Source organism: Capsicum annuum, chromosome 7, assembly GCF_002878395.1.
Source record: "Capsicum annuum cultivar UCD-10X-F1 chromosome 7, UCD10Xv1.1, whole genome shotgun sequence".
NCBI classification, from domain to species: Eukaryota; Viridiplantae; Streptophyta; class Magnoliopsida; order Solanales; family Solanaceae; genus Capsicum; species Capsicum annuum.
In genome coordinates this window covers 88,803,563-88,816,374 of record NC_061117.1, presented here as the reverse complement: position 1 = coordinate 88,816,374, position 12,812 = coordinate 88,803,563, and positions in this window count along the sequence as shown.

Here is a 12,812-nt window from a genome sequence, read left to right as displayed (position 1 = left end):
TTATTTATATGCCATGCATTGTGAGAACTACACTAATCATTGTAGCTTTCAGCATCTTATGACCATGATAGAGTGAAATTCTAGGCAGCATAGATGGATGGAGTTGCTGAGGGATTCTGACATCTCTATTTTATACCAACCGGGAAAGGCTAACATAGTGGAAGGTGCCTTGATTTGTAAGGCAGAGAATATGGGTAATTTAGCTTCTATTTTAGTTTTAGAGAGGCTGTTGGTATAGGCCATCAAGTCATTATCCAACTTGATAATGTGATTTGACATTTTGAATTCCCGAAAGATCTTTTCTAGTGTTGAGGTAAGGTCTACCTTATTTGAGAAAATTTTGAGTTTATAGTTTTCATAAGGGACTTTATGTCATCCATTATCAGGTGCAGACTGGTGAATCTAGGAAGTCTACCATACATTATGTGGGTATTATGACATTTGATGGTTACATTTGTGTTCCAAGGGTTGGTTACTTGATTCAGTTGATATTGCTGAGTTTCAAAACTCTAAATGCTTTATTCACCCTGGGACAGGTAGGATGTATATATATTTAAGACAACACTATTGGTGGAGTGGCATGAAGAGAGATATGATAGACTTTATGGCTCGCTAACTATGTTCTCAGTAGGTGAAGGCCGAGCATTAGATGCCTGGTGGTTTGATTCAGAGATTGCCCATTCTCGAGTAAAAGTAGGAATATATCATCATGGACTTTGTTAGAGGGTTGCCTCACACCTCTCATGGTTGAAATGGCATTTGGGTCATTGTAGATCAGTTGAGCAAAATGACACATTTCATTCCTATTTAGATATCCTTCAGTGTCAAGATGTTAGCTTTATATCAATGTTCATGATATAGTTTTCTTGCATGGAGTGTCGATATCTATCATTTGAAATCACAGTGTAGTGTTCATGTCTGGCATCTGGAGAGATTTTTAAGAGCAGTTGGGTACTCAAGTGGACCTTAGCACTGCTTTTCAGACTCATACTAATGGACAATTGGAGCAAACTATTCCACTTATCAAGGATATACTCAGAATATATGCCATGGATTTTGGAGGAAAGTAGGAGCAACATTTAGCTTTATCAAAGTTTCCATATAATATAGGTACCATTTAAGTGTTGAGATGGCACTATTTGAGGCATTATTTAGTACATATTATCAATCTTTGATTGGATGGTTTGTGCAATGGCTCGAAAAATCTGTCTCGAGACATTACACAGTGTGTAGAACCACAAGTGATCCCAAGCTAACCCATGAACTGGCATACTATTAAGCAACAAAATTATAGCATAATAAATAACTATTTATTGTGCGAAAACATAGTCATACTAAAGATCTAAAATAGATACAATGCTGATGAAGATTTACAATATGATAAATCTAAAGGATGAAACTAAAATTTACATAACTAACTCTGACTGAAATGTACGAAGCCTCTACTATACTTACTATAGATAGTTGGTACATGCCTCTGACTACCACTAATTAATACACATAAAAGTAAATGAACTATACACAAACTAAAAACTATCTGGAGTTCGTGATGTAGGAGAACAAATCACCTGCTGGCTAGAATCTACAACTGTCTGATCGTGATGCATAGGCTATAACTGGTACCTACATTATGAGGAAATGTATCCGCACAGGCATATATGTGGATCAGTACTTCTGGAACACACTGAGCATGCAGGGGTGAATGCAATAAGTAAAACTAATTTCATACGTAATCGTAAAACATGCATACTAAGTGTAAGTAGACTCACCAGTAAGATCGAACAAACTGAAAGCTAAAAATATCTTAAAACATGATAAATAAACATGATCTAATAAACTGGTGAATCTTTACACATAGTTTCTATAAAACTTACTGTAATGGTATAGATATAACAAAAGCTGGGATATGATAACACATAGATACTGTATGAATACTGGGTATGAAAAATTAGACTGTACTTAGTCTGAATAACTGGATTGAAACTATAGAGTATTATGCATATGAGAAAGGGACAGACTGAGTAACATGAGGTAACAAAGAATGAATTCATGAAGACTGTATTATTTGAGAATGCAAGACCAAGCGCATAACATGATTTTGAAATAGTCTGTAAACTGAGGTACATTAATACTAATAATTGAATAAGTGAAAACTATACATGATGATCAAGAAAACTTAAAACTTAACTGAGTTACTGATCTAATTACCAAAGTGGGACTGGTACTGAGACTGTAACTAAGACTGTAACTGAGATTGTCTAATGATTTTCGATAACTGATTAATTGATATCTGAGTTTACTGATATTGTATTACTGATAAATAAGAGACTGTATCTGACAGTCCTATTTCTGTGGAACTATCTTGAGTTTTGTACTGAGCTGAGTGACTGTATCTGACAGTCCTGAATCTGTAGAACTAAACAAAGTCTTGTATTGAGTTTGAAATTGAAACTGTGGGAAGTAATCATCTAACTAACATGCTCCTCTCTGAACTAATTAGGGTCCAACCTATAAACCCAGTAGAAAGGGTATCAATACCGTGCTACGGGTAAAGACACTAAAAAGGTACCCTCATCTGACAGGTACTCTAATGAGAATGGTGGTACCCTCATCTGACAGGTTAAAGCACCTTATCAACTTTTCCCTGGCAGGTTTTCTGTCTCAACCTATGATGGCTATATAGTTTTGCAATGCAAGGATTACTTCTAAGGATCACACCCTCTACTGACAGGTGAGTCTCCATCCTTGGGTTCACTCGGTACTGAATCCTAATCCCATCTGAATATACACTGAACTGATTTCCTAGTTCATACTAGGCTTGACTAAACTCTTACTATTTGTACTTTTTAACTAAACTGAACTGTGTTCACTGAGTTTCATTGACTGACGAAAATACTACTTAATTCTATTAACTGACCGAATGCTATAGAGGTCTGAACTGAATACTTAATACTACTGAGGTCTGAACTGAATACTAAATACTACTGAGGTCTGAACTAAATACTGAACTAAACTGGACTGATACTTAGATTATTGAGATTTTCCTGAGGTCTGCAATTGACTGAGTTCTACAGAGTTTTGTAATTGACTGATAGTACTACTAATCTAACGTGACTGATATTGTTCTGTAACTGACACTGGCTCTAGGTAAACAGCTAAATTGTCAGGTATTAAATACCCCCAGGACTTGATAGCATGAAAGTAAAGCATGGCATGATCATAATAGCATAACAATAGTCAATGGTCAACAATGCTTTTGTTTAGACATTTTGTCAAACACTTGGAAGTTATGGACTTGTACATGGATGAGAACACATGGTAACATGTAATAATTACCCTATTCAATTCACATAGGAATTATATCAAGCATATGGAGATTAATACTTAGACATGAGAATATCTTAAAAACATGAGAGCATAACATGGTTTCATAACCAACACCGTGAATTGGGGAAATTACATGAAATTCAATTAAAATAGGACATGGGCATTTCATCACAACATGTAAGGATCAAACATGTGGAAAACATAAACTTAAAATAGGGAATTATTTCTAATTATCTTAAATATAGGATCCACGATGGCATCAAACTAAAACTCTAAGGACATGATATGTGAGCCTTTGTTCAAAATCATTCTTGTAGGCATTTCATCAAACACTTGTAATTCATGGTTTGGGCTAAGAATGGGAGTAGTTAAAGATACTAGTAATAGCATGATTTCACTTCTAAAATAATCGATTAGAGTTTGAATTTTGTAAACAATACCATTAAAACATGTATGATTTAATATCACCCACAATTTCATGGAAACATGATATAAGTGTGAGATTCATGAAAATTTATAAACAAAATTCATGGGAACATGTAAAGATTATAACTTTAATTTTGAAATTTCAGTTTTGGGATCCATGGGTGAAAGAGGACCCATGGATGAACTCCCACATACCTTAAAGCTTTAATCTTGAAAGAGAAATACAATCTTGAAAGTATTCTTGAATTAGGAAACTTGATTCTTGCTTCTTTTCTTAAAGAAAATTTCATGGAGTTCTTGGTGTTCTTGAGGAGGCTAGGGTTTTGTTAGAGAGAGAAAAAGATGATTAATAATGTATCTAATATTTTCGGGGTTGAAATTAAGTGTTAGGGGCGTATTTGGGTGAGGGGAATTGACCAAAGTGTTCCTAGACCTTTTAGGAATTAAATTAACATGTAAAACAACTTTGGATCCACTTCAGTTTTTCGTGTCAAGGAGCAGTCGACGCGATGCATCGAGATCGCATCGGCTTACTGTCTCACATGAAAAATGGCATAATTTTTTACTCGGGTATCGGACTTTGGCAAAATTAGTATAGTTGGAAAGATAATTCAATTATATATAATGGTGGGTCTTGAGCTGTAAAATTTCATGTATATAAAAAGTTATATACGTTTAAATTAGCCCCTTGTAGAATCGAATATAAAATTTTGGACGAGTCAAATGATCTTTGCTCAACTTGGCTCTAAGTGATTCCTATGAACATTTTTAACCTCAAAAGCTAATCAAACATAAGGATTAATATTTTGAAACATGTATTCACATGTGAATCACTTGGATTATAGTTTATACATGTAAGAACGATGGTTCATAGACTAGCCTAAAAATGTGGGGTATTACATTATCTCTTCCTTGGGAACATTCATCCTCAAAGGAGACTGGTTAGACTGATAGTACTGTATGAAGGTAACTGAAAATCATATTATGAACATGTTTGACTTAAAACATGATTGCAACTATTTCTTAAACATGATATATGACCTGAATATCATGAACTGAACTGATTTCATGAATACACGCACTGACATGAGAATGATTATAAGGCTGAGATAGAAACGAGCGAGTCGACTGGTGAGTAACCATTACTTCAAGATGGATCTTATTTCTTGAGGAAGAGATAAAAGACTCAATACATGAATACTCAAGGTATTACATCTCCCCTTTGGATACTTCGTCCCCCGAATGATACTGACTTGGTTGAAATACCAAAGAAATACTGAGATGGTGCAAAGGAAACTTATAGACTGAAACATGACTGAATATCTGGGATCTAAAATTGATGCATGATGCATGAACTGAACTGAATAGATGACGTGCATGGTCATGAATGAATTACCACATGAATAAGAAAGTTGGAAAACCATAGGAACTTGTCTGTCTGACTGCTGGACTGGATTGCTAGATATACGAACTAAATTATACTAAAATCTTATTCTCAACTATTCATTCCACTCGTATACCAACATGACATTCAAGCCTATCTTCATAAGCACACATGAACTTGTAGTCAAATAACCACAAGAGCATCTTTCTCATTTTCTCTAAACCTCTATCCCTAAAACTTTTATACACTAGTCCAAGAAAACACACATAGAATCTCAACTAATCATGACATAAGGAGAGGTTATAGAAAGTTAGAACATGGGGACCTGAAGTATAAAGGAATAACTTTGACACTCAACTGAGGCTTGAGGAATAAAGTATAAATGATAAGAATTCGTTAGAGAGGTCTGAACTAAGGATACCCATGACATAAACTGAATTTCATTAATCATTATGAGTGAAGCATGAGTATCTTGATCTGATCATACTGTAAAACATGAGTATGTATGTCATGAGCTGCATGACTTGAGTTTGGAGTTCATGATTTCATGGAACATGATTTATACTACTGAGTGAACTGGAACTCCTCATATGAGAAACTAAAAGCGTATATGGTTTTTCTATAAAGTACATGAATATGAGTTGTGATGAGGGAGCTAACATGTTAGGCATGAGTAGATATCGTGATCGCTGAAAAACTTGGCACTGAGATAAGAATAGGTTGGGAATTATCCTCCCTTACTGCTTTTCTACACCCACTGGCACTACTACAAGAATTTGAGGGTCTGAGTTGGTTACTTGTTCTATCATCTCCTCTTAGATTTAAGCCATTATCTCAAGTTTGTGGCCCCATTACTAAACTCTAAATTAAACTGCAATCAATTTACTCTAGTGTCTCGGGTATAATAATACACATGAATGATAAACTCATTTTGAAAGAATGCACCTGAAAGTATAAATCACTGCTAATACTATCTCCTGGTATACAACTCTTAACATTTTGTAGTTCCTACAATCATCATCACATACTTACACTATTTTTGATGCATACTTGCCTCACTGAACACATCATCTATTTCTGCTTCTTGTTAGACTACAAATATCACATCTCCTAACTCACATCAAAACCATCATACTTAATTTGAAATCAATAAACTTAATTTCTTACATGGACTGTTCAAGCCTGCTGATTCACCTTTTGTACAACTAGCCCCATGAATATATATAATCTGCTCAATTTGGATAATGCTATCCCAACTCTACTACTACTAAACTTCTGGGTTCATACTTCTAACTTTAAATCACATGCTAAAAAAGAGATTCTGAGAAGGAAATTTGAAAGCACATCTGACTTTGACTTAATGCATGATTTTCATGAACATGAATGAAATATTTTAAAGACATAAGGGCACTGATGGGATACTTTATGAGCTAACATGCAATCCTAGAATTATCCGCAGGGACTGGCTGAGGAAACACTATCTATAAGGACTTAAGCTTTACTATTTTAGTCGCCTCAAAACTAAGGCAGAGTTAGCGTGAATAGAGCAAGATGAGGAATAACATAAATTTCATAGATAATACTTCTACTGCACGATCTAAGACTTGAAAAAAGGGAAATATTTCCTAAATGACTTGTAGCCTCTCTAAGAAAAGGACAGACATCTCTGTACCATTTGGCAAGACTCTAATAGACATAACTTCATAGACACCCTAGGAAACTTGAACTCTATACTCTAATACCAAGTTTGTAATGCCACGAAAATCTGTTCGAAGACATCATATACCCCTTGGAACCACAAGTGACCCCAAGCTAACCCATGAACTACCATATTGTTAAGCAACAGAATTATGGCATGATAAATAACTTTTTATTGTGTGGAAACATAGTCAAGCTAAAGATATAAAATAGATACAATACTGATGAAGTTTTACAATCTGATAAATTTGAAGGATGAAACTAAAATTTTCATAACTGACTCTGACTGACATCTATAAAGCCTCTACTATATAGACTATAGATAGTTGGAACATGCCTCCAACTACCACTAATCAATGCACATGAAAGTAAATAAACTGTACATGAACTAAAAATTGATTGGAGTTACCAAAGTAGGAGAACTAATAACCTGCTGGCTGAAATCTGCAACTGTCTGATTATGATGCGTAGGCTATAACTGGTACTTACATTATCAGGAAATGTTGCCACATAAGCATATATGTGGATCAGTACTTCTGGAATATACCGAGTATGCAGGGGTGAATGCAATAAGTAAAACTAATTTCATACGTAATCATAAATCGTGCATGCTAAGTGTAAGTAGACTTACCAATAAGCTAGAATAAACTGAAAGCTGAAAATATCTTAAAACATAATAAATAAACATGATCTAATAAGCTGGTGAATCTCTACACTTAGTTTCTATAAAACTTAATTTAATGATATAAGTATAACTGAAGCTGGGATAGGATAACACATAGATACTATATGAATATTGGGTATGTAAAACTGGACTGTACTTAGTCTGAATAACTAGACTGAAATTGTAGAGTATTATGCATATGAGAAAGGGACTGACTGAGTAACATGAGGTAATTGAGCATGAATTCGTAAAGATTGTATTATCTGAGAATGCAAGACCAAGCACATAACATGATTCTGAAATAGTCTGTAAACTGAGGTACTATAGTACTGATAAGAATAACTAATAACTGTATGCGTTGGTCAAGCAAACTTAAAACTTAACTGAGTTACTGATATGATTACCGGACTGGGACTGGGACTGAGACTATACCTAAGACTGTAATTGAGAATTCATATTATGTTTTGATAATTGATTAACTGATATCTAAGTTTACTTATATTGCATTACTGATAAATGGGAGACTGTATGTGATAGTCCTTTATCTTTGGAACTATGCTGAGTTCCATACTGAGCTGAGTGAGCGTATCTGATAGTCCTGAATCTGTAGAACTGAACTGAGTTCTATACTGAGTTTGAAACTAAAACTGTGGGAAGTAATCATCTAATCAATATGCCACTCTCTGAACTAATTGGGGTCTAACCGTAACCCTAGTGGGAAGGTTGTTAGTACTGTGCCATGGGAAAAGACACTGAAAAGGTACCTTTATCTGGTAGGTACTCTGATGAGAATGGCCGTACCCTCATCTGACAGGTTAAAACACCTCATCAACCCTTCTCTAGCAGGTTTGATGTCTGAACTTACACTGGCTACGTAGTTCTAGAATGCAAGAATTACTTCTATGGATCACACCCTCTGCTGATAGGTAAGTCTCTATCCTTGGGTTCACTCGGTGCTGAATCCTACTCCCATCTGAATAGACACTGAACTAATTTCCTAGTTTGTACTAGGCTTGACTTAACTGTTACTATTTGTACTTTTTAACTGAACTGAATGGTGTTCACTGAGTTGTACTGACTGATGGAAATACTACTAAATTTTATTAACTGACTGAATACTATAGAGGTTTAAACTAAATACTGGATACTACTGAGGTCTAACTGAATACTCAATACTACTAAGGTCTAAACTGAATTGGACTGATACTTAGATTACTGAGATTTTTCTAAAGTCTATAACTGATTGAGTTCTACTGAGTTTTATAACTGACTAATAGTACTACTAATCGTGACGTGACTGATACTATTCTGTAACTGACACTGGCTCTAGGTAAACAGCTAAATTGTTGGGTATTAAATACCCCCAGGACTCGATAGTATGAAAGTAAAGCATGGCATGATCATAATAGCATAACAATAGTCAATTGTTAACAATGCTTTCATTTAGACATTTTGTCAAACACTTGGAGGCTATGCACTTGTACATAGGTGAGAACACATGGTAACATATCATGATTACCCTATTCAATTCACATAGGAATTCAATCAAGCACATGGAGATTAATACTTGGAATTGGAATATCTTAAAAATATGAGAGCATAACATGGTTTTATAACCAACACTGTGAATAGGGGATATTACATGAAATTCACTTAAAATAGTACTTGGGCATTTCATCGCAATATATAAGGATCAAACATGTGGAAATATGAACTTAAAATAGGGAATTATTTCTAATTATCTTGAATATAGGATCCACCATGGAATCAAACTAAAACTCTAAGGACATGATATGTGAGTTTTTGTTCAAAATCATTCTTGTAGGCATTTCATCAAACACTTGTAATTCATGGTTTAGGCTAAGCATGAGAGTAGTTAAAAATAGTAGTAATAGCATGATTTTACCTCTAAAATCATCGATTAGAGTTTGAATTTGGCAAATAATACCATTCAAACATGTAAGGTTTAATATCACCCGCAATTTTATGGTAACATGATATAAGTTTGAGATTCATGAAAATTTATAAACAAAATTCATGGGAACATGTAAAGATTATAACTTTAAACTTTAAATTTGAGTTTTGGGCTCCATGGGTGAAAGGGGACCCATGGATGAACTCCCACATACCTTAAAGTTTTAATCTTAAAGGAGAAACACAATCTTGAAAGTATTCTTGAATTAGGAAACTTGATTCTTGATTCTTTTCTTAAAGAAAATTTCATGGAGTTCTTGGTGTTCTTGAGGGGTCTAGGGTTTTGTTGGAGAGAAAAAAAGATGATTAATAATGTATCTAATATTTTTAGGGTTGAAATTAAGTGTTAGGGGCTTATTTGGGTGAGGGGAATTGACCAAAGTGTTCCTAGACCTTTTAGGAATTTAATTAACAAGTAACATAGATTTGGATCCTCTTTAGTATTTCAAGTCGGGGTGCAGTCGATGCGACGTGTCAAGATTGTGTCGGCTTACTGCCTCACACAAAAAATGGTATAACTTTTTACTCGGGTATTAGATTTGGGTGAAATTGGTATAGTTGGAAAGATAATTCAATCATCTACAATTTGGTGGGTCTTTAGCTGGAAATTGCATGTATATAAAAGTTATACACATTTAAAGTAGACCTTTGTAGAATCAAATATAAAATTTTGGACGAATCATTTGATCTTAGCTCCACTTGGCTCTAAGTGAGTTCCATGAATATTTTTAACCTTAAAAGAAAATCAAATATGAGGATAAAGATTTTGAAACTTGTATTCACATGGAAATCACTTGGATTATAGCTTATACACATAAGAATGATAGTTTATAAACTAGCCTAAAAATGCAAGGTATTACATTTTTAGACCTCTAAGGTTAAGTATAATGGCAATGAATTGCTTTAGAGGTTGTTTGATAGAGTCAGGGTGATTTAGGATAGGTTGAGGGTAGCTTAGAGTAGGCAGAAACTCATCAAGATCATAGACTTCGTGCTTAGAGGTTTGGAGTTAGAGATCAAGTATTCTTTTGCGTATTTTTCATGAAGGGTATGATGAGGTTTAAGAGGAAAGGAAAGCTTAACCCTAGATATATTTGACCATTTAAGATCCTTCACATTGTTAGAGATATGGTATAATGCAAAATCCTAGACAAGTTTTCAGCTATGTGTCTCATGTTTATGAGTCTCAAAGGCATTTATTTAACACAAAGTACAAGACACTTAGCAATTTTTAGACCCTAACATTTTGAACAATTTAATTTTGGCCTTTCTAATTTTGTTGAAGTATGTTTAGGGATGTAAAAAGGGGCATCTGGGATAGTTTCAGAATTTTCAAAAGGGGTCGGGGTATATTTGTACCACGAAGGCAGAATGCCTCCACAATGTGGGTGTGTCATAGAGGATAGCCTCTGTGATACACACCATATCACGGAGGCTAGTCTCTGTGATAGCCTCCATACCACGACGTTGGTTTTTTGAACAACCTTATTAAAGGTTAAGGAGGGCATTTTGGTCTTCGCCCTCACCCTAAATGTCCAATTGGTGTTTTTTTTTAAAAAAAGAGGCATTATTTACCCCATTCCTCATCATTTAACAACATAAAGAAAATCCCCTTCCCGAGAACACCAAATTTTAAGCTTCTCCTGATGGATTAAACCATTCAAGGTCCCAATTCAAAAAAATTTCTTCAAGAAAACAAGATACTCATGTATGTGGGGTATTCATCAATGGGTTTCTTCCACCCATTAAGTCCCAATAATCCTTTGTATTTTATGTATAAACCCTTTTCCCTCTTTTTATGAAATTCCATTCTTAAGTATGAATTTACTCAATGTTCTCCTAGTAGTTTTAAATTTAAGCCATCAAAATGTTTACCTATGGGAATTATGTTATTACATACTTTAAATTTCAATAACCTATATCATGCTCAGTTGAAACCATGTTAATTAACTAATTTATAGATTAAACCATGTAAGCATGTTGTCCATATAAGTTTAACATATTTCCATACTCAAAATCATAGATTTTATCAGTTAGGGATATATTTTATGTTTTGTGTCGCTAAATCATGAATTACCTTACAGTTTTGTTAAATAATATTATTGTATTTAAAGAATTATTCAGAGATAGAGGGTTATGAATAGCCGATACCTATCTATTTATGCATTTTTACATTTTCAAGTAATAAGTCAATCAGATCATGGTTTTTTTTTTATCATACATAGTTGGTCATGATCATGTTGAGCCTTAATAGTTCTGATGTCCAGTTGACTTTAATTGGTACTCATGTAAGTTCAGTTGGGAGTATGATTTATCACTGAGTAAACATAGGGATGTAGGCTGACCTTATAATCGAGGGTGTGACCTTTAGTAGCAGTCCTTAATTCTAGAACTACATAGCTAACATAGGTTTTGAGAGTTTTCCTGTTAGTTGAGGGTTGACAAGCTCTTTAGGGAACCTGCTAGTATAAGGTGATACTTTATTCTTTGGGATACAAATTTAGTGGATCCACACAGCCAGTGTCGATACTCGTGGCAAGGTAATGACACCGTTCCAACTGGGGTTATAGGTTAGACCCCAATTAGCATAGATTGGGGAATGTTGGTTGCATGATATCTCCCATAGTTTTAATTCAGTATCCTAATTTTATCAGCTTAAGTATACATGACTTAATCTTTAGTTTATTAGCTATTCAGTCAATCAGTTTTACAGATTATTAAGAGTATGTTTTACTTGGTATTGAATTTATTTTACATGTTCATGCATTTATGTTCAGTATCCATATGGATTTTAGTTAGTCCCTATATCATGTACCAGTAAATTTAATATTGATCACATACTCTCTTGTGCTATATTGATTTCATAATAGATGTTCAGAATATCAGTTCCCTGACATCCCTTAGTAAGCTCAGTACCACTCAAAAGCCATTGTGGTGAGTCCTCATATATTGAGGAAAAATATTTAATATTATCTTTAGTATTTCCTTCATTTCTATCAATCGGAGTTAGTTGGTGGTTTTTCCCATCAACTCCTTATGTTATAGAGCTTTTAGATATTCATATATTTAGACTTGTTTTTTAGTTGTATTAGTAGCTCTGACATATTGGGTGTTGTTTCAGTATTCCACCTTAATTCCACATATGATGCTTTTATAATTATTTTATTCATTGCTCACAGTGGGTATAAATCATGAGTTTTCTTAGGGTCACCTGTGGCCTTAAGAATCGTGTTACGAATAGGGTAACCTCGGGTTGTGACAAAACATTTTATTAGAGCCTAAGGTTTTAAAGTGTCCTATGATGTTTAAAAGCCACATTGAGTAGAGTCTTGTGCATTT